Below are 26,020 nucleotides of genomic sequence, written 5' to 3'. Positions count from 1 at the left end.
ATTTATAACGTGCCTATACACAAGTGTTTCAAGGCGCGAACAGGCAAGAGAGGGGGAACAGGGGAAGACAGACAGTGATCTTACTAGGCCAGGTTACATTGAGATCGTGCAAGTGCATGGGAAGGGGGAAGGGGAAAAGTGCAAAGGGGAGGAGGAAGGGGGCAGTTCAGTACATGGGATTGACAGTATAAATAGAGTAAATAAAAGCAATAAGTAAAAGGTGCAGACATCAGGTGTCGAGTGCTGGTAGGGGACTGTAGGGATACAGAAAACAGTCCTCCAGGGTGTGGGTTACCAGGGAGGTAGTGCAGGTGTGCAACTGGTGGGGGGGGGGGTACCTGGGCCCGAGATCAGAGGGTAGCCAGGTGACCAGTGCATTTTCAGCCAGGAGTTCAGCAGGGGAAAGGAGGTGAGAAAGAAGAAGCAAAGAGAAAGGTCTTGAGGAGCTTACGGAACCGGAGATGGTTCTCCTCCTGTTTCAGGGAGGATGTTCCAGAGGGAGGCCCCAGCTGAAGAAGGAGATCTACCACCAACTTGTTGCTTGGAGAAGCGACTGACCCTGAAGGAGTTTGTTTGTTTATTCACTTTTTATGTGCACCATATCCGTAGGTAACAGGGCCCAGCAATAAGAAAATGCGAGGCTTACGGAGTTACAAAAATATACAGGTTGCAATATATTACACTGAATCACAAAAACAGAACAAATTACACATAGTCTTCCAAGCAGTGACACAAAGTTCAAATGGGAATATTGGGCGAGTAGGAGTATACTGAGCCAGATGCGAAAACAGCCTAGAGGATGGGAGACTAGGGGTCAGTAGAGATGACATGTTGGATAGCATTCTTTCTAAAGTGTAGGTAGGGTTGATCTGCTCTCAGATTTTGTGGCAGTAGGTTCCAGAGTTTAGCAGCCTTCACTGGGAAACTATTACCACCAATCGTGGTAAGCCTGAATCTAGGTACTGCCATGCAATTGGCATTGCCAGCTCTAGTTGGTCTGAGAGAGATTCTTCTATGAAGTTTATCTATAAGGTAACTAGTGGCAGCATTAGTTAAGGCTTTGTGGGTCAATGATATTATTTTTAACTGTATTTTGTTATCAGTAGAAAGCCATTTATGTTGGCGTCTAATGGAGGAGATATGAGTTTTTGTTTATGCCAAGTGCTGCTTTCAAGGCGTTATTTTGTAAAGTTTGTAGCCTCCGGATGATGATTTTATTAGCACCACTGTATAAGGCATTACAGTAGTCAATTCGGCTCGGGCCAGGATTATGCAACTGTCGTTGGAGAGGAATGGCTTGCCAGCTCTTATCAGCTTGCAAGTGTATGCAGTGGTGGAGGCCAGGGATTTTACCCGTTTTTCAAAGGACATGGTGGAATCAAAGTAGAAACCAAGGGTTTTTACTTCCTTGGAAACTTTGATGATATTCCCGTCGATATTGAATGAGGAAAATTCCTGGCCTAGTTTTTTAATGTTGGCATGTGTGCCCATGATTATCAGCTCAGTCTTATCATCGTTCAGGCATAGGCCATGAATGGCCACCCATGCCTGGATGATAAGTTATACCCTATTCACCAACTCGTGTCCTTACTATGATTCCCAGAAAGCGGGAGGAGAATCTGTGTATCATCTGCATAGTTAGTGTAGGTGATACCCATACGGTCCAGATCATCAAACAAGGGCTTGATGAAGATGTTGTATAGAGTTGGCGAGACACAAGAGCCTTGAGGAACACCGCACGGGATGGGGGTAGGGTCTGCGGCTGCCGATGGAGAGAATACTCTCATGGTTCTCTCGGTCAGGAATGACTCAATCCATCTGATAGCCTCTGAGGAGAAGTGAGCGGCAGAGTCCAAGTGTCTACAGAGGACCTTGTGGTCCACTAGATCAAATGCAGCTGAGGGATCACGTAGGAGCAGAAGTGCTGTCTTCCCTTTGTCTCTCAGCTCCTCAATTTGGGATTTTAAATCAATTAAAGCAGTTTCCGTCCCGGTGTAGTGGGCGGAAGCCAGTTTGTCTAGCTACTAGGAGTTTATGCAGTTCTAGGTGTTTTTGAATCTGGATATAAGCAGCTTTGTCCAGTATTTTAAGTACAAATGGTACCATGGTAATGGGAAGGTAGTTTGTGGGGATGAGAGGATCTAATGTCTGTTTCTTGAGGAGTGAGAGCACCCAAGAATGTTTTAGATTGGCAGGGATGGTGCCTGAGGCAAAGGAGGCATTAATCAATTTGGAGATGAAAGGAGATAAGTCTCTGGCAGCCTCTTTTATTAGCTGTGCAGGGCAGATATCGCCTTTGCAATTGGAGGGTTTAAGGGAAAGGATGATTTTTTCTACTTCCAGGGTAGACATTTCAGTGAAGTGAAATATATTGTTGTATGCCGTAGGTGGATCACTGGGCGGAAGGATATTGGGCGAGTGCTGTAGAATCAGCGTTTCCTTTTTTTGCTGTATTTCATTTTGGAGCATGTTCGTTTTATTTTCTAGTGCATGTTGGGTGTCCGTGTACCAGCACTTATCCTTAGTACAAATATCAGGTGTGGCTATTGGTGACTCTAGTTCTTTTAGTATGGAGAAGAGTTCCTTCATGCTAGAGTTGGATTTGGCAATGCGTTCATCATAAGAATGACGTTTTGCCAAGCAGACTTCATTCTTATAATGCGAGGAGAGGGAGGTTAATTTGGCTTTATTGTCATTGGAGGGGCATAGTCTCCGATTGGTTTCGCTTTTTCTTTTCAGGAGGCGTAGGTCTCTAAATTGTGGCGTGAACCATTTATTTAAATGGGCTTTGGGTTTGCTTGATCTAAGTTTAAGAGGGGCAATTTTGTCCATTGCAGTGAGGATGATATTGTTGAATTCATGGACTAGAGTACTGGGATCTAGATTTTCTGGCAGTACATTTAGAGTGGGTAGGATAGCAGGGATTACTTTATCTACTGTAATGCTATTTTTGTTTCTGGTTAAACATGGTGGCGCTTGTAGAGGGGCCGTAGGAGTGGGTCTGGTGGTAGATAAATTAAAGGACACTAGTGAGTGGTCTGTCCAGGGTAGAGGCAGGATTGATGAGATAGTAGCTGTGCAATTATAATCCGCTATCCAATCCAATGTTCTCCCCTTCAAGTGTGTGGGTTATTTGTCTTTTTGAGACAAACCTAGTGCATGGATGGTGTTAGCTATATCCGTAGCCTTTTTGTCCATAGGATCATTAAAGCCTATGTTAAAGTCCCCTAGTAGGAGTAGTTGAGAGGATAGTTTGAGATTGTTAGTAAGTATATTATGCAGATCCTCCTCGAAGGTACCAAGATGACCAGGAGGTCTGTATATTAGATGAATGGTAAGTGATTGTGAGTGGTTTATCTGGAGTTTAGCAGATAGAGTTGCACAAGATTGTGACAATTGGGTGGGGGCTAGTCTGAGGGAGAGGCACATTTTAGAGATAATGGTGATACCACCTCATCGTGCACCATCTCGGTCTTGTCTAGATATTGTATAACCCTCTGGGATGGCTAACATAAGTGACGTTCCGGCCGCGTTATGTAGCCACGTCTCAGTAATCGCAAGGAAATCCAGATTACCTTCTGTGATTAGGTCAGCTATATGAAGGGCGTGCGCGACGAGCGATCTCGCATTTAGAAGTGCTCCTTTAAGGGAAGGGGCTTCAGTTACAGCTTTGGCCTGGATAGGCTTAGCTGTGTTAGTATCAGTTTGCTTGAACTTGTGATTATTGGCTTGGAGGGCATTTATATTAGAAGTAGAATGTGGCGATGGCAGGTTAGAGTGCCTAGGTAGCATGATATGCTGATAGTTAGTTTTCCGGTTGGTAGGTGGTAGAGATCTTCTCAGAGGTTCATGTAATTTGGTGAGTCTGGCACAGAGTCTATGGTTTCTATCAGACGTGGCACATGGTAGAGAGGCATGGGTTACTGTCTCCAAGACACTATAGTGTTTAGATTTGAGGATGGTGGCATTATTCATAGCTGTTTTGGTCAGGGTAGGTAGGCTAGGAGATGGGAAAGGTGCTGGTGGGAGCTCAGTATGGCATACTTGGCTTCTAGTACCAGAGTGTAGAGTGACAGCCATTGTGCAGAACAAAGTTGTGAGACTTAGCATCTTTCACAATGAAAACGCAAAAATAAGGCGATGCATGTAAAGGCACCTAGGCCCGGTCGCAATTAAGGAACAAAAATAAGGCAATGCATGTGAGGCACTTGGACACCTCGGCCCGATCACAATTAAACAACAAAAATAAGGCCATGCATGCGAGGCACCTAGGCCAGATCACAATTAAGCAGCAAAAATAAGGCAATGCAGGCGAGGAACCTGGGCAACTGGGCCCGATCAGAATTAAACAACAAAAGTAAGGCAATGCATGTGAGGCACCTAGGCCAGATCAGGTTGAGGAGAAATAATCATAAGATACAAATGGGTCTCATGCGACCAATGCCGGATTGGGAGTAACAGTAGTAAAGTGCAGGGGTGGCACATGGGCCCAGTCAGAACTGAGGAACAATGATTATACACTGCAAGAGGGTCACATAAGGCTAGATAAAGCTGAGGAAGAGCGATTAGTCACTATGATAGACATTAATGCATACATAAGGCAGGTGTCTAATGGCACACTCGTGCAGGCAGTGAAATATGAAGGTTGTACCAACGTAGCGTGGGTATCGGGGTATGGTGTATAGCAGGTAGGTATGGAATACACGTGCGCAGGATCAAGTACACGTGCGCAGGATCAGGGCATAATATGGGGCAGCAATCGTATAAACAAATCAATGTAGATGCTCGGCTGCAGGTAAATGGTTGATTCAACAGTCAGGGACATTGGGAGTGTGCAGGTAAGGTGAGCACAATTGGAATACAGAACCTGTTTAGAGTAGGCGCATATGGCTCAATCGGGCTCAAAGTAGTCCGAAAATATCACGGTTCAGTATTCAATGTGCACGCATGGGCGGGATAAATAGTAGGCTCGTAGTAATAGTGCACTAGGAGAAAGGTGCATTAACGAGGTAGTCAGATTAGATTGCCACTAGGGCAGGAATCAGAGGCTAGGCAGGTGGCAGTGAAGAGTTAGCTTGGTATTGCACAGGAGATAGTTCAGCTCATGCAGGGGTTCTGGCAGACAGCGTGACGGCTGGTGACAGGCTGTCTCCCTGGGCCTTGCTGACGTGGGCCAGCTTCCGCCTGCAGGCTCACGGGATAGGCTCTTTAGAAGGCCTGCTAACCAATCAGTGCAGTGTTGTGGAGCCTGGGACAATGAAAGACAAAATATGTCTAGGCTTCACGGCGGTCGGTCATCTTGGAAGGTGCTTCCTTCCACGTGTCGGGCAATGGAGACGCCTGGGCACACACTATGAATGCGCACCGGTGCAGGCCAACGGAGCCTGGATTAAAGGTGGCAATGTGCTAATACGCACAATAGGGCAATTGTAGAGGAAATCGACGGATTTTCGGTGTGATTTCTGGAATGCGCTATATTTCAAATTAGCATGCGCATACTTCAGGGAGCTTATCACAGGTATGGATGTCTTTGAGGGGGATCACCGCGGTTGGAGTTGGATGAGCGAAGAGCTCAAGAAGGAAGATATTTAGGAAGAGAGTCGAAGGTATTGAGGCCACAGGCCCCAGAAGGCCTTGTGGACAATGCAGGGAGTTTTGAACTTAATCTTTGCAGCCACTCTGAGCCAGTGCAGAGATTTCAGTCCTGGAGAGATACGATCCCTGGGCTTGAGGCCAAGGACAAGTCTCGCTGTCCTGTTCTGGATGAGTTTCAGAGAGCGGCGAGTAGAAGCAGGCAGATTTAGAAAGAGCAATAGTCCAGCCTAGAGAGAACCAGAGCTCTGGAGACAGTGAGCTTCTGGGGGAAGGAGAGGAAAGGAAGAATACCTCTGAGGAGGTGCAGCTGGTAGTGTGACTTCTTAGACACGTCAGAGATGTGAGGAGAGAAAGAGAGTGTGGAGTCGAAAAAAACCCCGAGGTTTTTAGCCTCACAGGTGGGAGCAGGAAGAAGGCCAAGTGATACTGGCCAGGGAGTGACAGGAAAGGAGGGAGCGGGTGTGCCGATGAGGAGAATCTCGGTCTGACTGGCATTAAGGCACAGATCATTGGTGGCACACCACTCCTGGATAGCAGACAGAAAGATGAGAGAAGGAGAAGAAGTGGCGGAAGGGAGCCTGAAAATGAGTTGATCATCCGCATAGCACTGAAAGTTGGGGCAGAGAGCGCCAATGCGGTGGGCAGAGAGCCCCAATGCAGTGGGCAAGAAGTGCCAGGTATTGGTTTAACAGCCAGCGAGAGAGGTTAGACCACTGGGGAACACCACAGGTAGAGATAGAGGAGAGGAGAGGAGGGACCCAAGTTGGACCTGGGAGGGTCGATCAGAGAGGAAAGAAGTCAGCCATGCCAGGGCCTGACCTGTGATACCCAGGTTATCACGGAGACGGTTGAGCAGGATCGCATGGTTGACCGTGTCAAAGGCAGAAAGGAGATCAAGTAAGATGAGGACACCGGGGTGTTGGAATCGAAGTACTGCCGGAGAAGCCTGAGCAAGTCCAGCGGAAGGTAAACATTTCACATACAGGGACTTGAGCTACCAAAACCATGAGAAAAGTTAGGGGCAGCGTGACACCCCCCTGACATTGTGAACTGTGGCCAGAGGGGAGGGAGTCACCCCCCTTGTCGGGAAGACTGAAGAAAGTTACATCCCAAGGATGCGATAGTGAAAACAACTATGACCAACAAGGGACACTTCTTGTGAACTGAACTTTAAGAACCTTTATGTTGCTTCGAATGAGACTGTAACCTGGGGATGGGAGGCATTCCCTCAGAAGACCGTCTCAGTTTGGAACTATTGAAACCCCCTCAGTTATTTAGGTTCATTCGTAGATTAAGGGAAGGAAATCTGTTTTTGACAGAGGGCGAGGGACAGATTCTGCATTACTTTTAGTTGAGGCAAGGAAACCCCTCTTAGAAATAAGGTGAGATTATTTTCTTTATGCTTGTACTACAATAGAAGTCTTTGCCAATCACCATGCCACCATAGTGTCAGACTCGTACGTCCGCACCCTTACACATGGATGCCACTCTTTCTACAATCTCTTGTTCCCATTGGCGAAACAACTTCATGCACCAAAACAAGACCCAATCACGTAGCAGGTGTAAACCGTGAAGTCAGCAAATTAGACAGTGATATCCTCTCCCCAAGAGCTCCGACACTTGGCAATTCAAACAGTTCCCAGACCTTGTGCAGCGTATCCTGCAACACTTTTTGCAACTCCCGTTTTGAAACATGTTGCTGACTCTGGGACACATTCTCCTATCTCTCTTGAGATCCAGGTGGCTTCATGAAAAACGTAGCTGAGTCTCTACTCTTTAGAAATTAATTTCTCATATGAATTTGTGCTACCATGCCATTCCGTTGCAGGCTTAGCTGTTCCAAAACCCGCTAGAGGGCAATACAACCACAATCTAATCCAGTGCTTTGGCATTGTCCCACCTCAGGGCCTCACTCACACCAAAATCTGCTCCTGCAGCTGTTGTGTTTATTTGATGCTAGCCAGGGACATAAAATGCTATTCTACATGCAACTCAAAGCTCCTGAGAACAGTTGGGCCTTGCAACAATAACTCATATTTGTGTGGCACCTCACCCTTCCTCCAAAGTCCTTGGCAATCTAAATACACGCTGGGGGAAGCCGGACTAAAGTCCGATTAAATTAACATGAAAAAAACTCAGAAATGTGGCCTAGTGCCCTGAATGGCAAACTATAAACTTTAACATGGCCAAATTTAAAATGACAGAACTCTAGCTAACATAACAAGGTGTCCCTATACTACTAAGAAGAGTGCCTTATCTGGAACATATTCCCAAACATGCCAACATTCAGAAGTCCCAGAGAGGAAGATGTCAGCACCGAAATCGGGAGAATGCATTTTCCCCATAGGAATGCATTGGGGATATTGTTATTTCAGGCGGGAGACAGTAAAAAATAGCCCTGTTTTTAATTTAAAAAAATCGAGAGTCTCCCGCTTAAATCGGGAGGGTTGGCATGTATGTATTCCTCCTGCCTGGTCATTCTGCCACGTATCGCTGCAGCATAAAAAAATCTCGCTCACATGCTCTAGAAACACAATTTAATTTAATGGTGCTGGTTGAGCAAACTTCTTAAAGTGACAGGGTCCTAAATTCTAAATGCAACAAACAATGGGCCTCATTACGACCCTGGCGGAAAGGGGTTTACGCCAGCGCTAAGAGCGCCAACCCTTTCCGCCTTACTACGAGGTCCCTTAGCGCCATGGTGATTTTAACGCCTGCTTTTTGCAGGCGTTAAAATCCATGGCGCTAAGGGACCTGATGTTAATTACGCCACCGTAATTTACGGTGGCGTAATTAACGCCTTCCCCACTCCCATTATGCCCTATGGGGCAAAAATGGGAATGGGGAAGGGTAAATGGGGATTGGGGACTTACCGCCCCGCCAAGGTCGGAATGGGGCGGTAAGTCCGCCAACCACCATGGCGTAAACGCAGTTTACGCCATGGTGGTAATGTCACGGCCCTGGCGGAAACTTTCCGCCAGGGTCGTAATGAGGCCCAATACCTTTTGCAGCACACATTACACCTCATCTTTGGTAACCAAGAGCTCTCTGGGATGTGGCAAAACTAAATCAAATCCAAAAATAGGCAGAAGTGCTGCAAAAAATTATAATTGTTTTTTATAACACGCGTAATACCAGCGAGTGGTTTTCGTAGTGCGGGATCGAGATTCAAACCTGTGTTGCGCTGCGTTGTCTTGCTTTCAAGACAAAATGTGTTGCCCCTGAGCTATCCTTCTTCCCCGAGGACTGTGAGAAACCAGAAGGTGTCTAAACCGCTAGTCCTCATGGATCTCTCTCTCTCAGGTGGCCAGGGCACAGCCATCGCCTTTGGATCCAGACCCTGGGGGTGGTCCAGTGCGGGAGGATCAACTAGGTGAGGGGTCTTCCGGGATTGGGACACTGGATGGCGAGACACAGTATCCCTGTCCCTATAACACCTTTACCCCGTCCTACCAGGTACTTTACGTAGAAATACCTCCACCCCCGCTTCCGTTACTCTCCCTTTCACACGGACAGCCCACTGTGGGAGAAATCACACCCGAGCAGTGTTTGTTTGTTTTATCATTTATAAGGCGCACCAGACCTGATGGTATTAGGGCGCAACAGTTACAAGAATTTGCAAAGCTTACTTACATACAGTCATAAAACGAGGTACATTAATTACAACAGCAGGGTACACAGATATATACAGTGCTAACCAGAATTGTGCAATCCGGGAGTGAGATTATTTACATATTTACAGATGTTTTTGGCAGTGTATACAGACGTGCGATTGTCGCGGAGTATAGCAGGTAAGTATTCTTACTAGGTTTGAATGTACAAACAGGCATCCTGCAAAGTGCAAGTTAGTGGTCCGTAGATTTTAACCAAAGGACGGTGTGTGATGGGGGGTAGGGAGTGCCAGAGTTTGGCCGCTTTGACGGGGAAACTGTTGCCTCCGACCGTAGATAATTTGAATCTGGGGATGGACAAGCAGTCTCGGTTTACTGTTCTAGTTGGTCTTAGGGATGTCCTTTTATGGAATCTCTGCGAGAGGTATAGAGGTGCGGCATTGTTGAGAGATTTGTGGGTGAGTGAGGCAATTTTGAGGAGGATTTTGTCGTTTGTCCGGAGCCAATTGTTCAGTCGTCTACTCTGAGCAATGTGCTCTCCTCTGGAGATACCTAGGGCCGCTCTAAGGGCATTATTTTGTAGGGTTTGTATTCTAGTAATGATGGATTTATTGGCTCCTATATATAAGGCATTGCAGTAGTCCAGCCGTGACAGGATGAGGGCTCTGGTTAGAATAATACAACTATTATTCGAGCGAAATGGTCCACCTGTTCTGATAAGTCTGCACGTGTACGCCGTGGAGGACCCCAGTGTGTTAACCTGTTTGGAGAAGGATAAGGTAGAGTCGAGGGAGAAGCCCAGTGTTTTTACCTCATGTGCCACATTTATGAGGTTTCCGTCGATTATGAAGGAGGAGTAACTGGATCCTAGTTTTTTTAAAGTTAGTTGAGGTACCCAAGATGATAAGTTCTGTTTTATCATCATTCAGGCATAGACCGTGCGTGGCCATCCATGACTGGATGATGATGTACACTCTGTTCACCAAGGCCAAATCCTTGTCGTAATCCCCTGAAAGTGGGAGGAGGATCTGAGTATCATCTGCATAGTTTGTGTAGGTGATACCGAGATGATCAAGATCATCGAAAAGGGGCTTAGTAAAGATGTTGTACAGTATGGGCGAGACGCAGGACCCTTGTGGCACACCACAGGTGATGGGTATGGGATCGGCCACAGCTGAGGGCGAGAAGATCCTCATTGTTCTTTCACTTAGGAAAGATCTATTCCAGTTTATAGCCTCTATGGAGAAATGTGCTGCTGTGTCGAGGTGATTGCAGAGGATCGCATGATCTACCAGATCGAAGGCAGCAGAGAGGTCCAGGAGAAGAAGCAGAGATGATTTACCACTATCTCTAATCTCATTTACTTGTGATTTAAGGTCAATGAGGGCAGTTTCCGTGCCATGTTGTGGACGGGAAACTGACTGTCTAGCTCCTAACAGGTGGTGTTGTTCTAAATACTTTTGAATTTGCGTATAGGCCACCTTCTCTAATATTTTTAGCAGGAAGGGGACAGTTGTTATTGGCCTATAGTTAGTGGGTGTTGAGGGTGTTTTTTTTTAAGAGTGGTAGTTCCCATAATTTTTTAAAGTTCTTATGGATGGTACCAGATGTGAAGGAACCCTTGATGAGCTTGGTGATGAATGGTGAGAGGTCTCGGGCTGCGTCCTTAATAAGTTGTGCAGGGCAGAGTGCGCCCTGGCAGTTGGATGGTTTAAGGGATGGAATAGTTATTTCCACTTCGAGAGTAGATACTTTGTAAAAATTAAATCGTGTGGGCTGAGTTTCAACAGCGAGCCCAGGAGATTTAGGTGTAGGGGGAGCGTTTAGAGAATCTTTTTTTAGAGATATTTTGTTTTGTAAGGTGGAGACTTTGTTGGCTAATGCATATTGGATGTCTGTGCACCATTTTTTATCTTTGGTACAGGTGTCGGGTATAGCAATGGGTGTCACTATTTCTTTAAGAATAGTAAATAGCTCTTTCGCGTTAGAGTGAGCTTGAGAGATACGGGTGTCACAGGATTCCCGTTTGGCAAGGCAGATTTCTTTTTTATAGAGGGTTGACAATTTTGTGAGCTTTAGATTATTGGCTTCCGAGGGTAGTAATTTCCAAGCCACCTCACATTTTCTTTTTTCTTGCCTGGACATGTACCGGACATGTCCCACTACCATGGTCAGGCAAAGTCAGGCAATTACTGGTAACAGCTCACACCGACTTCCATTAAGCTTCCCCAAACGGACAAAAAGGCAGAGCACGAAAGCACACTGAGCGAGGCAAAGCACACAAAGGACTAGAAGTTTCCAGACGCCAGCTGAACGAAGGGCGAAAGATGTCAAACCAAGAAGGGTTCGCAAGAAAGGAAATACCCTTGACCCTCCCGGCAATAAACCGTTGCTCTCAAAAAACCTTCAGATTAGAAAGCATAAGACCAGGAAACCAAGCTGAACAATCCTGCATTGTCAGTCAGGGATACCCGGGGTCCTTCCAAGTATCTAATCAAGTCGGGGAGAAGCAGAAGCCACTGCAGTACCTTCCTTGGCTCCAAGATCAAAGAAGCGCTAAAGAGATCAACACAGTTGGTGAGTTAGAGAGACTGATGCAGGACCAATCTGTGTTGAAGGCAAGGTTGCAAGCAGCAACATTGTATAATCAGCACAGGAATGAACATTGTTAAACACGTGATGAAAGACGCGAGTGAAGTTAAACTGCAGATGGATGCGTGAACTGTAACAGAGTGGTTCGGCACCATGGGTGTGCTCAATCGAAGGTCTATGTGAGACATACAACCAAGAAAAAAAGAGAAATGAAAGTTTGAAGAGGAAATTGTGATTGAAAGTAAATCGAAGTGGTCCTGCAGGGGGCCAATCAAAATCCTGAGCACAATCGAATGTCTTTGATTTTTGATACAGAGAGGTCCGAGCCCGAACGAGGGAGGACCATGGCCCGAGCCAGAACAAAGGAGACCAAATTGTGAACATGGTGTTGAAGGGGGTCTGAACCCGATGGAGGGGGACCCAGAACTTGTGCATATGAAATTAATAAGAAGAAAGGAACTTTAATGTTTGTTTGCTGCATCAGGCCCTCTGTAATAAGAGAATTTGGCAGAGAAGGACCCGATACTGAGGTTTTGGAACTGCATCCTTGTGCTAGAGAAGCCAGAGTTTGTGCAAAGCGCGAGTGTACCGGTTTGTCACATGCTTAAAACATGGGGAAGGGAGGCCAACTGCTTAACTATTCTGACATATCATTTCTTGAACACTTTTCATTTACATAACATTGGGCCTCATTCTGTGTATGGTGGTAGTCATGGCGCTATTTGCACCATGACTACCTCCCATACCAGTACCGACTCTGACTTGGTTCAACGCGGACTTACCGGTGTAATCCGATGTTTGCGGGACCGGTAAGTCCCAATTGAAATATCCATTCCCCATTCCCATTTGAGCCCCCATAGGGCTCAATGGGAATGGGGAAGAAGCTATTAACGGTACCGCAATTTTTGGTACCGTTATTAGCTCTGAAGTCCCTTTGTGGCTCCCACTAAGGGTGCAGGCACCCATAGCAGGACCCGCTAAGGGACCTCGTAGTAGGGCGGTAAGGGATTACCGGCACCGGTCTCCTTAACAGTGCCCGGTATCCCTTACTGCCCTACTCGGAATGAGGCCCACTGTTTCCCACACTATTTTGTATTTAGAAGTAAGGATTTGCAATAGGTTTTTTAATATAGGCCTTTTTATGCCGACAAGACTTCCCTAGGACTGCATTGTTATTATTATTTGATGGTCATAGCTTGCTCCCATCTTTGGATTAAGGTTTAGAGTAGGCGTTTTTCTAACCCAATTCAAGGTTCAATAAACATCCTTGAACTGTGATCACTTGTGTGATCACTTGTGTCTGTCTTACTATTTGATACCATGCCTTCCTTGCAGGACAGAAACATGAACAATAAAAAAATACCCAATCCTCATGCCAACAACTTCCACAGACTATTTACCATTATGTTTAGGATGCTGCACCTGCATCTGCAGAGGTTAAATATTTGTAGAATTAAGACATCCTGTGAGCTGGCAATTGTAGAAGAGCAAATTCACCAGGAGAGGCAGAGACATAAAAATCTAAGTTATTGCGAGACAGCACCTTTTTGTCCAGCTGGTGTAGGTAAGTGTGCTCCTCCGACCCATTTTGGGCCTTTAAAAAAGTACATTTTGTTCCCCCGGGCCTGCATGAGCACCGGTTCAGGCCCGGTCCCAGCCCCTCATTTTCCTGATTTCTGCCCGCCTCCCGTCCCTGCCACCCACCCTGATTGGCTAACGCGTCCATATATATCACAGTCTTAGGGCAGCCCTCTGCCTGTTGCAGCCCCTGCAGCTAAGGGCACCAAGGCAAAGGACAGCCCCTATTGGTTTCTGCAGACACCCACCAACAACAACCCAACCTAAACTGCTACTATTCCATGCATACCCTCGATCACACACGGAATCACACGATTCTGCTGTACCACACTATCTAGCTCCAACCAAATGCTAAGCCCCAGGACCAACAGTGCAGTACCCCCACCTAGCTCAACGGTCAGAGTGACAATCTCCTCCCAATCCGCAACTGATAAGACAAAGTATCCCTGACAACCACCCTACTCACCGAGGTGGTTGCTAAGGCATAATCGCACCCGCAATCCAGCAATTACAGCTAGTGACAGAGCCAAGAGGTGCTGCCGAACGAGGAACAGACTGCAGTTAACCAGCATCAACAGACAAGGTAGGTAGGCCGACGGATAGTAACTACTACCACCCTTCTGGGAAAAGCCAACTAAAAGGTGAACATAAAGCACACGCTCACGCTGAGGTACCTAGTGTGTGGCAAAACCAGGGTTTTTCTTCCACTATCCAGGAACTGCAGGTCTAGGTGTTTTATTAACGGCCTGCCTCTCTGACAATCCTAAGTGTTTTTGATTTACTGCCTGCCATTCTGACAAATCTAGGATCCCTCTGATTAACTACCTATGATCTGTGAAACTTAGACCTATCTCACACTATCAAAGATCCCACATTTTGTGATTCCTAGGCCTTTCTCCCACTATCCAGGAAAGACAATTCTAGGTATTTCTAATTTAGTGCCTGCCATTTTGTGATACCTAGGCCTTTCCACCACTATCCAGGAAAGACAGCTCTAGGTATCCCAATGATGTGCCTGCCATTCTGTGGTACATTGTCAGAAAACGCTCCAGGTCTTGTATCACCCCTGCGGTTCACGTGTCTCATCCTCACCAAAAGCTTCTGTCCCGTTATACCACCATACAGAAGGCGGGCTTGCGGTATCCACGCTCTACGCACGGAACACATTTGCGTCGGGAACGCAGTTCCCGACGCCTCACGTGGAAGTTGCCATGGAGACTACGTCAGTGGACGCAGCATCTTCCACGTGATAGAAAACGTGTTGGGTCACGTGACCATCTTGGTGCCGGTACTTCAAGTACTTAATGATCTGGCGCCCACTTCTCGCTGCTTCTGATCCAATAGTGACAGTGGTTTTTTCTTGCTCGGATTTTGTGGTTTTGTTTGATCTCGGATTACGTTTACTGGATTGCTCTTGGATTATCCTTACCTGTTCTTGTATCCTGACCTCGGATTGTTTATGGATTATTCTTGCCTAGTGATTTGGTTTTGTCGAAATCGGACCTCGAAGCTTGGGAGACCTCTTACCTTCTTTCTTTCCTTCCTTCCTTTTCCCCCTCCAATCCCTTCCCTGTCCTTCCCCAGGGTGCGGTAGGCGTCCTCGTGCCGGCGGGTATAGGCTTGGTGCTGGACTAGAGACTTCCTGAGCACCTTTTAGGCGTCCTCGTGCCGGCGGGAATAGGTGGTTGCTGGACTAGTGACTTCTTACACCTTGGATTGTTTGGTCCACCGAACAGAGGGCAGATACCATCACACTGTTCCTACAGGAAAAAAGAAGGACTTTGCCAGGGACGTTCACTTCCAGGGAAACCAGGGTAAGAAACCTACCTTTCCTTACCATTTTTTCTTTCACTCATTCTCTGGTACTGATTGTCTTTTCTCTTCTTCTGGTCTCCAGAGTACCCCAGTATAGAGGACATTCTTGCATGAAACACGTCTGGTTAAACCGTTTTCTGCAGGTTAGTCTGTTGAGATTTTGTTACGTGTTCTCTTGAAAGGGGTTTATTTGATTGTAATCAGTATAATATTCTGCAGTCGTTGGCTGGAACCTGGAACCATCATCTACCGGGAAGTTGCGGGCCGCTCAGCTCTACGATCCCAACGACTCTACACCATCTTCCGATCAATTGGATTCTTAGACTGTCCTTTCGTACTCCTGAGAATCACATTGGTAGGAAGAAATATATTCTTCACGACGGGTCAACGCGGAACCAGGCTCCCGGAATTCTGACAGAATCAGAAGCCTTATTATGGATGCCGCGAATGACCCGTTGGCCGTTTTGGTTCAGTTAGTGGCCGACCTACGTGCCGATATGACGGCCACCCAGGCTGACACCCACCGGCGCATTGACGAAATGCAAGCTGGTATCAGGGAAGTGGTTACAGGAATACCATCTTTGGCCTCCGCTTCCGCTTCAGGTCAGGCAGGGCCTTCGGTCAGACCTGATTCTACGCATGTGTACATGGCCGCTCAGTTCCCGCTTGCTCCCCCAGAAAGGTTTACTGGGGATCCAAAATCCTTTCGGACATTCATTAACCAATGCAGACTGCATTTCTTGTGTCGGCCTACCTCGTTTCCTGATGCGACTACAAAAGCAGCCTTTGTCTTATCTAATCTTGGAGGTATGGCCGCGGTTTGGGCGAATCCTTTGTTGGAACAAGGCAGTCCGCTGTTGTTCGACTGCGATGCATTGATCAGTGCTATGACGAGGGTGTTTGATACTCGCTACAAGACTCAAGCCACAGATCTGGAATTGCTGAGTCTCCGTCAGGGGGACACTCCTTTATTATCGTATTTGGCTAAGTTCAATCAGTTGGTGGCTGAAACTGGTTGGCCGGAAGATAAGAAAGCCGCTCTGTTCTATAAAGGACTGTCGGATACGTTAAAGGATACCATAGCTACGGTTCCGGTGGTTCCTACGTCCTTTTCTGAATTCTTGGATCTAGTACTCCAGATTGATGCCCGACGTACCGAAAGAAAGGGGGAGAAGAGAATGATTACGGTCAATACCACTATATCCTCAATCCCTGTTTCTGGCGGTGACGAGCCTATGCAAATTGGGGCAGTTAGGGGCCCGTTAACGACAGAAGAACGAGAACATCGTAGACGGAACAATCTGTGCTTTTATTGTGGTTCCTCTACTCATCTGCTTAGTGCATGTCCAAAGAGACCCCGCAAGTCGGGAAACGCCAAGGCCCGGTCGTAGAAGGAACCCCTACGCCGAGCTCTTCCCTGCAGGGTTCCTCGTTGTCCACGCCTTTTTATATTGACGTCATGTTGAGTTACGATCAGGTCACTCCTTGGAGTTCTGCAGCTGTTCTTGACTCAGGGGCAACCGGTAACTACATTGATGCCCAATACGTTCGGAAATGGGGTATTCCCTTGTTGTCAAAAAGTGTTCCGGAGGTAGTCAATGCGGTTGACGGTTCAACCCTACTTTCGGGGCTTGTTACTGAACATACCATTCCGTTGTTGTTAACTATTGGCGCCGAGCATTCGGAAATCATCACATTTGACGTCATTATGGCACCGCAATACAAACTCATCCTGGGTTTACCGTGGCTCAAGCTTCATAACCCGGTCGTTAACTGGGAGACCGGGGTTATCGCTTTCAGTGCTCAGCAACGCCCTCGATCCTGCAGTTCCCTAGAGTCCGTGTATGAAGTACCTGAAGCTCCTAGTCGGGCGTTGTTGAACTCTGTGGTTACAATCGGAGCTGTTGTTAACACCGTATTACCTGTCGAATACACAAGTTATAAGGACGTCTTTGACAAGGGGAAAGCAGAGATCCTGCCGCCTCATCGGCCCTATGATTGCCCCATTGTTCTCAAACCGGATGCCAAGACACCTTCGGGACGTATCTATTCCCTTACACAAAAGGAAGAAGCCGTCCTTAAAGAATATCTGGATAAAGCCCTCGAGTTAGGTTTCATTCGGCCTTCTCACTCTCCATTTGCTTCACCGCTATTTTTTGTACCCAAGAAGGAGGGGGACTTAAGACCTTGCATTGATTATCGGGAACTCAATGCAGGTACTATCCGTAATCAATACCCGATTCCGTTGATTTCTGTCTTGTTGGATCAGTTAGGGTCTTCAGAATTCTTCACCAAATTAGATCTAAGGGGTGCGTACAATTTGGTCCGGATACGTCGAGGGGATGAGTGGAAAACAGCCTTTAAGACACGATATGGCCTATTTGAGTATTTGGTGATGCCATTCGGGCTTTGCAATGCCCCGGCCACATTCCAGAATTTCATCAACGACGTTCTACGCGACATGATCGACAGATTCGTTATTGTCTATTTAGATGATATACTCATCTATTCTCCATCCATGGAAGATCATGTACGTCATGTTTCACAAGTCTTACAACGCTTGCGAGAGCATCATCTTTTTGTCAAGCTGGAAAAATGTGTATTCCATGCGAGTGAGGTCGAGTTCCTTGGATATGACATCACCAATAAAGGAGTGCAGATGAGTAGCAATAAGGTGAAAGCTGTCTTAAACTGGCCTGTACCAACTTCAAGGAAAGAGTTACAATCATTTCTGGGGTTTTCGAACTTTTACAGGCGGTTCATTAGACAATTCTCTTCGATTGCTGCACCCCTCACCGAATTGACCAGTAACAAGAAACCTTATTTATGGAACGATAACGCCCAAATAGCGTTTGAGTCTTTAAAAGCCGCGTTCACTACAGCCCCAGTGTTGCTACACCCAAATGTCAAGCGTCCTTTCGTTGTCGAAGCTGATGCTTCGGATGTTGCGGTAGGGGCTGTCTTGTCCCAAACCTGCGCTGATACCAAGGAGTTGCATCCAGTCGCCTACCATTCGCGCAAATTAACGCCCTATGAGCGTAACTACACCGTTACTGAACGGGAATTGTTGGCCGTAAGAGACGCATTTATGATCTGGCGTCATCATCTCCTTGGGACGGAATTACCGGTCCAGGTTTTTACTGACCACAGAAACCTGTTGGCGTTGCAGTCCCTGACGTGTACCACTGCGAGACATGCCCGTTGGCATGAATTCTTTTCCATGTACAACTTTAGTTTGACTTACCGCCCAGGTGTCTTGAATTCCAAGGCGGACGCGCTATCCAGAAGCCTGGGTAACGATGGTTCACGTCCACAGGATGGGTCTTTGTTATTACCTACACAAGTGGTCTGTAGTTGTGTTCTACAACCCACTTTGAAGTCAACGCTCCAGAACTGGGTTGATAAAGAGCCCACAGAACTGGCAGACTATAACATGGATATTCTGCATGGTCTTCCTTATGTCCAGGGTCGAGTTTATATGCCTGATCAGGATACCCGGTGTACAGCTATTTCTTTGTGTCATGACGCTGCTATCGCAGCGCATCCTGGTTCCCAGAAAACTCTTGAACTCCTCAAACGCTGGTGTTGGTGGCCTTCCATGCGAAGAGACGTCTCGCAATATATCTTGACCTGCGCCATCTGTGCCCAGTGTAAGTCCCATTCAGCGAAACCTATGGGGTTATTACAACCATTACCAGTGCCAGCCAGACCTTGGGCGATGATTACCATGGACTTTGTGGTGGAGTTACCTTTGATTGATGGGTTTGATACCATATGGGTGGTGGTTGACAGCTTTTCTAAAATGTCTCTCTTTGTGCCTTGCCAAGGTCTGCCATCAGCTGCTAAGCTGGCAGAGTTGTTCTTGCGACATGTTTTCAGGTTTTTTGGGTTGCCTGAGATTGTGGTTTCTGACAGGGGGTCCCAGTTCACGTCGCGTTTTTGGAGGCATCTAATGTTTTCTTTGGGGGTAGATGAACGGTGTTCCACAGCGTTCCATCCCCAGACGGATGGTCAAACAGAGCGGGTTAACGCTACCATGGAGCAGTACCTCAGGTGTCTCATCCTTCAACATCAGGAATCCTGGCTAGCAGTTCTTCCTTTGGCGGAATTCGCGTACAATAATTCCAGCCATTCATCAACGGGAACATCGCCATTCTATGCCTTGTATGGGCAACACCCACGCACCCTTCCTCTTGATTGGAAGCTACCTGAGGATTGTCCGGCAGTTCAATCTTGTATCAAAGATTTGTCTCTGGTCCGTGATAGGGTGCTGGAACATCTGAATCAAGCACAAGAACAGGCGAAGAAGTACGCGGATCGGAATCGCCGTCCTGCACCCGTCTACATTCCAGGTACACGGGTATGGTTGTCCACTAAGAACCTACGCATTCCAGGTCGACGATGCTTGTTGCCACGTTTTGTAGGTCCTTATGTTATAAAGGACGTCTTGAGTCCATTGGTGGTCAAATTAGAACTTCCGCACTCTTGGAAGATACATCCGGTTTTCCATGTGTCCATGGTTAAGCCTTGTGTAGACAGCACCAGGATACCGGCTTCTCCGTCTCCGATATTGGTTCAAGGGGTGGAGGAGTATGAGGTCAATTCCATTCTTGATACCAGGGTTTCTCGTGGTACCAGGTATTTCTTAGTGGACTGGAAGGGTTACGGTCCGGAAGATCGGACATGGGAACCGGAGCAGAATGTGCATGCCCCGTTGTTGGTTTCCCAATTTTTGGCCTCTCGGGGGCATGGGGGTCCTTTGGGGGAGGATACTGTCAGAAAACGCTCCAGGTCTTGTATCACCCCTGCGGTTCACGTGTCTCATCCTCACCAAAAGCTTCTGTCCCGTTATACCACCATACAGAAGGCGGGCTTGCGGTATCCACGCTCTACGCACGGAACACATTTGCGTCGGGAACGCAGTTCCCGACGCCTCACGTGGAAGTTGCCATGGAGACTACGTCAGTGGACGCAGCATCTTCCACGTGATAGAAAACGTGTTGGGTCACGTGACCATCTTGGTGCCGGTACTTCAAGTACTTAATGATCTGGCGCCCACTTCTCGCTGCTTCTGATCCAATAGTGACAGTGGTTTTTTCTTGCTCGGATTTTGTGGTTTTGTTTGATCTCGGATTACGTTTACTGGATTGCTCTTGGATTATCCTTACCTGTTCTTGTATCCTGACCTCGGATTGTTTATGGATTATTCTTGCCTAGTGATTTGGTTTTGTCGAAATCGGACCTCGAAGCTTGGGAGACCTCTTACCTTCTTTCTTTCCTTCCTTCCTTTTCCCCCTCCAATCCCTTCCCTGTCCTTCCCCAGGGTGCGGTAGGCGTCCTCGTGCCGGCGGGTATAGGCTTGGTGCTGGACTAGAGACTTCCTGAGCACCTTTTAGGCGTCCTCGTGCCGGCGGGAATAGGTGGTTGCTGGACTAGTGACTTCTTACACCTTGGATTGTTTGGTCCACCGAACAGAGGGCAGATACCATCACACTGTTCCTACAGGAAAAAAGAAGGACTTTGCCAGGGACGTTCACTTCCAGGGAAACCAGGGTAAGAAACCTACCTTTCCTTACCATTTTTTCTTTCACTCATTCTCTGGTACTGATTGTCTTTTCTCTTCTTCTGGTCTCCAGAGTACCCCAGTATAGAGGACATTCTTGCATGAAACACGTCTGGTTAAACCGTTTTCTGCAGGTTAGTCTGTTGAGATTTTGTTACGTGTTCTCTTGAAAGGGGTTTATTTGATTGTAATCAGTATAATATTCTGCAGTCGTTGGCTGGAACCTGGAACCATCATCTACAGGGAAGTTGCGGGCCGCTCAGCTCTACGATCCCAACGACTCTACACCATCTTCCGATCAATTGGATTCTTAGACTGTCCTTTCGTACTCCTGAGAATCACATTGGTAGGAAGAAATATATTCTTCACGACGGGTCAACGCGGAACCAGGCTCCCGGAATTCTGACATACATAGGCCCTACTCCCTCCACCTAGGAAACTTCAAGCAAGGTGTTCCCCTTATTTACTGTTTGCCATCTGTGTTACTTAAGCCTCTCTCGCTCTATATATTATTGACTGCCTGACTCCCTGTCAAAATTAGGTGTCCCTCTGACTTGCTGCCCGCAATCTGTGAAACTTAGACCTCCCTCACACTATCAGAAGATCCCAAAGTCCTACAGGTATCTTGTCACAGTGAACCACTCAGCGAATGCACAATCCCCGTCTGAGACCCTCCCCCGGTTGGCGCTTTCATTTCCCTAATTTGGGAAGGCAACAGTTAGTACCCCAATCACCTGATTCCCCTTCCCACTACCCCACTTACCAGTGGGGCCGGAGCCTTGGGTTCCTTTCTCTGAGCTCCTTCTGTCTGGCCGGCTTTGAAATAGAAAAGGGACTCGTCCCTTTTCGGATGACAGCAGCCATTTTGGATCATGCTTTCCATGGCCGCTGTCATCCAAAAGGGGACAGTCCCTTTTCCATTTCAATAATGGCAGCCATTGTTTTAACTTATTTTTTTCTCCACCAGAAGATGAGCTTACGCTGAGCTGATCTGTCAGAAGAAGAAAAAAAAGAAAAATTATCGTACACCGGTAAATCCCAAGATGCGAATAGCTTTCATGCCACTGCAGGGGGGAGGACATCGGCTTTAACGTCCAGGAGCCCGAGCGGAGGCCCTCACTTCGCTTGGGCGTACCAAAGCTCGGGCTGATGGGCCATTGAATCTCATGTCTGCTCCCCAGCCCCGCCGGGACGTGTAAGCTATATTCTGTTTCTTTCATCGGTCCAAGAATTGAACATCATTGAAAAAACCCTCTCCACAAAACAGTTGCTGACGGGTGTGGAAAGTAGAAACTGGACCATTCTGTTGCCTTCTGGGAAAATGGGGTCCAGTTGGGTCTACTGTGCAAAGTTGGCAAAGCAAGTGGAAGTTTCACATAATCTGAATATAGTTAGTTCTTCTCGTGGTTTCTAGTGTTAAAACCCTCCGGCAGGGTCGGTCCTGTCAGGATAGTGCCGGCTGCAGATTCTAAAGTCTTGTGCTGGTGGCGGAGTCCTCCATCACCTTTCCTAGAAAAAGGTTCAACTTCAGGAGCCATTTAATCACGGAAATAGCTTGGTGGGTAAAGCACCTGCCGCAGAGATTAGTCTGTGACCGCCATTTCCCAGACTCACACCCTGGCTGCACAACGAATCAATCTGTTGATTTAGTAACTATTCATTCTGCCACCCAAGGCAATGGCAAACACTGTGGGCCTCATTCCGAGTAGGGTGGTAAGGGATACCGGGTATCGGTAAGGAGACTGGTGCGGGTAATCCCTTATCGCCCTACTACGAGGTCCCTTAGCGGGTCCCTCCTTTAACGCCTGGTTACTCCTAGACCTACTCTTCCTCGTCACCGTACTTACCTCATGAGGTAAGTACTGGGACGAGGAAGAGTGGACGTGGAGGTAATGTGCAGTGCACACACACAGAATGCACAGAGACCCCAGAACCAGTCATAAGAGAAAATGCAAGTAGCAGGGAAGTCGCGCCCCCTTACCCAGGTGCACACACAGAATGCACAGAGACCCCAGAACCGGCCATGAGAGAAAGGGCGAGCAGCGGGGAAGTCGCGCCCCCTTTCCCGGGTGCACACACAGAATGCACAGAGACCCCAGAACCCGCCATGAGAGAAAGGGCGAGCAGCGGGGAAGTCGTGCCCCCTTTCCCAGGTGCACACACAGAATGCACAGAGACCCCAGAACCAGTCATAAGAGAAAATGCAAGTAGCAGGGAAGTCGCGCCCCCTTTCCCAGGTGCACACACAGAATGCACAGAGACCCCAGAACCAGTCATAAGAGAAAATGCAAGTAGCAGGGAAGTCGCGCCCCCTTTCCCAGGTGCACACACGCAGAAAGGGCCTGGGGGCACTTCAGGAAAGTGGCAATTACACCTGCGAATGGAATTCACTGCATCGCAAGCGCCATTCCCAACCTGGGCTAGGTGCACCCGACACAGGCCCCCCTCCTCACCCCCAGCTCTGCTTTCAGAGGTCGTTTGCCTGGGATGCAACCCCATCATGCCAGCCCCTTCCCAGAGATGACATGTCTGTGTCACGCCAGTGGCCAGGCGTTACTAAACTTAAGCCACTGAAACCGGTCGACGGTGTTAGTATCATCTAAAAGGGCTCCAATTTGCCACCATTTTAGTCTTGAGCAAACTTTTTTACATTGTCCCACTTTCCATGAGCAAAAAGTTGACTCCACATGGGAAGTGGTGATTGTATTGTCTTTGTGTGTGGTTTCGGGATTGGGAATTTATCCTATTTCCGTAAATTTTGTCATTTTTATGATTGAGTACCCCAGGAGCGGTGTGACAATCAATGGGCTATTAAAAATTGTCAATCCCATTAGATGCCACACGGTCTAGTTTGAAGAGAAAAAGTGACTCTCTTCACTTTCACTGGTTTTATTGCTAGTCTCTTCCGATTTAAGCCAATCGGGAAGAGAGTGGGCTGAGACTCTCAAGGTTGAACGTATTACTTCCTGTAGAAGTGGCAATTTTACTCTCATTCTGTCACTAATAGACAGGCGTTGTAACACCGCAACCTAGCTAAGAGCGCACGTTAGGTAGGGATAGCACCCTCTTTTCGCTCTATCCTCCTGTCTTCAGTCACAACCTTGTTCTATTCTTCTTTGAATAGATTTGAGACCACCCCACAGTAAAATAAGTAAAATAAATAAGACCCTGGTTTTTAGGGTTTGGTTTTACGATCTGGACCTATCCTTGGGTTTTCAGGTTGTTGCTAGTAGCTTTTACACAGTTGTGTTTTGCCTAATTTGTTGTGTTAATAATATCTATCTAAGGGCAATACCCTGTCAACTTATAGAAACTGCCCCATTGTTTGCTAATGTGTCACGCATGAACCTGCTTAGGCTTTGGGCGAAGGCGACCTCTGGGTGCGTGGGTGGGGCACCAGTGTCCAATGAAACGTTCTCATTTCATCAACCCCTCCCCCATGATGAAAAGCTAAAAGCGAGCGGCTGACTCTACCCCAGCCCTACTGGGGTCACTGGGAGGTTACATTAACTCATCCAGAGGCAGGAATTCTCCCTAAACATGATACCACGCTAAGCCTGGCTCAGCCATGCACGCGCCTGCCTTGGCCCCATGAGGTGAAATGCTGTACCAGCCCAGAGCTACTTGAACACAGACAATTATTCCCTAACTTAAAGTACCAACTGCAATCCTATGACTGGAAACATGTACCCTTGGGGGAGAACACATGCCTGCTCCCCCGGCCTCACAGGCCACCGTATAGTGGCTCTCGAGGTTCCTTCACCTGTGATAAGACATTCATTATCTACGTCACACGTACGCATTTCAACAGCCTCCTATAGATGAAAGACTGGGCCAGGCACTCAAACCTTGCTTGGGCATTTGGGTGGTACTGGTATCCAATTAAAAGCTCTCATTTAATCGCCCCCACCATGATGAAAAGCTGAGAGGGTGTGGCCGACTCAGCCCCGGCCCTACTGGCTTTTCAGGCTCAGTAGCCCATTGTATGGGCTACCCGCTGAACAGTGGCCATCTCAGAGGCACCTGCTTAATCCCAGTAAAAATGATAAAATGCTGCGTCTGGCACAGCCAACATTCGCCCGCATTGGCCCCAGCCACGCAGCGCCTCCCGGGCACCGAGCATTCACGAAACCTTCCACTTTTAGTGCAATCCTTGTGTTTCTCGAGTTATCGCTGTACAATGAGGATGAAAGGCTGAGCCAGAAACGGCGTTCCGGGAATACTTAACAGGCGTAAACAACTTGAAACAATGTATTACTGCAGTCCCACTACTATAAAGAATCGCGCTGCGAGAACACATGTGTGTGAAGCAGTCTCACGCTCGAATCGTTTCGGGGCAAGCTTTGTTTGCAGTAAATCCGGGGACTAAACACAGGGCCAGGGGCATCTTAAAAGGGCAGCGTCAATTCAGCCTCATAAGAGAAAGCTCGGGACCAAACTTAGCGAGGTAATAGGAATGTAAAGGTTCGGGGAGTGCGAAGCGCTGCGTTACCCTTTATACTGAAGAGCTTCGAGGCGCTGGAAAAAGCGTGCGTCTGCCCGTCCTGGCACTCCCTGCCCCAGCCCAGGGCACCGAGGGGACTGGTCCTGGAGCGCACTCCGCTGCTGTGCTGCAAGTACTGGCCTGTCCAGCACCACCAGACCCGCAGGCAGGGAACCGGACTTACCGGTCTGCAGCCGTCAGCTGATTGGCTGGCCGCCTGCCTCCCGCATCCGAGCCTGCACCTGATTGGTGGGAAACTGGAGACGGCCGGTCTGCGTGACCCGGAAAGAAGTAACAATACCTGACTCCGGACCAGGTGGCGCCTTGTGGTGGACAGCGACGGCGCTTCTAGGCGCTGCAGAGATGTCGGTCTGAGGACAGCAGAGCTGTGACTGTGTGTGTGTGGGCAAGATGCGGGTGGCAGTGCTTGGGGACCCCCTCCTCAAAAGTTAAACGAGAGTGCAGGATACTACCTTGTGCTGCAGGAGACCCTCGCCCTCCCCCTGCGCCCCAAGAGTTGTGGGGAGCTTGGCAGGCCTGCTACCGTGGCAGTCTTCCTCGGCCCTCATCTCCGGCTGTGCCCGGGGTCGCACCAGAGTGCACATGAGTACATTGTATATAGTGCCCTCCGAATATGCAACGCCCCTGGCATCTGCCCCCCGCGCCCCCACCATGACCCTCCCCCACCACGGTCTCCTACTCAGCCCTCCCTGCCCAGCTGGTAACTGGCAGTAAAAGGCCAGGGGTCGCTTATGGGGGCCTCGGGGCATGGGTCCAGTTGGC

The 26,020-nt window shown here is 48.0% G+C and overlaps 1 protein-coding gene across 1 annotated transcript in view; it reads right to left on the bottom strand.

Annotated features, from left to right (window-relative positions):
* The window catches only part of LOC138489436 (zinc finger protein 551-like), a 38,500-nt gene extending 13,143 nt beyond the window's left edge, over window positions 1-25,357 (bottom strand). The window contains exon 1 of the mRNA XM_069617156.1: window positions 25,247-25,357. The gene's annotated coding sequence lies outside the window, so the exon portion shown is untranslated. The remainder of the gene's footprint in view (window positions 1-25,246) is intronic.
* Between the last annotated feature and the right edge of the window lie 663 nt (window positions 25,358-26,020).

Source organism: Ambystoma mexicanum, chromosome 9 (genome assembly GCF_040938575.1).
Source record: "Ambystoma mexicanum isolate Mex_15411 chromosome 9, UKY_AmexF1_1, whole genome shotgun sequence".
NCBI classification, from domain to species: domain Eukaryota; kingdom Metazoa; phylum Chordata; class Amphibia; order Caudata; family Ambystomatidae; genus Ambystoma; species Ambystoma mexicanum.
The sequence above is the reverse complement of the archived record's forward strand: the minus strand, read 5'-3'. Positions and strand labels throughout refer to the sequence as shown.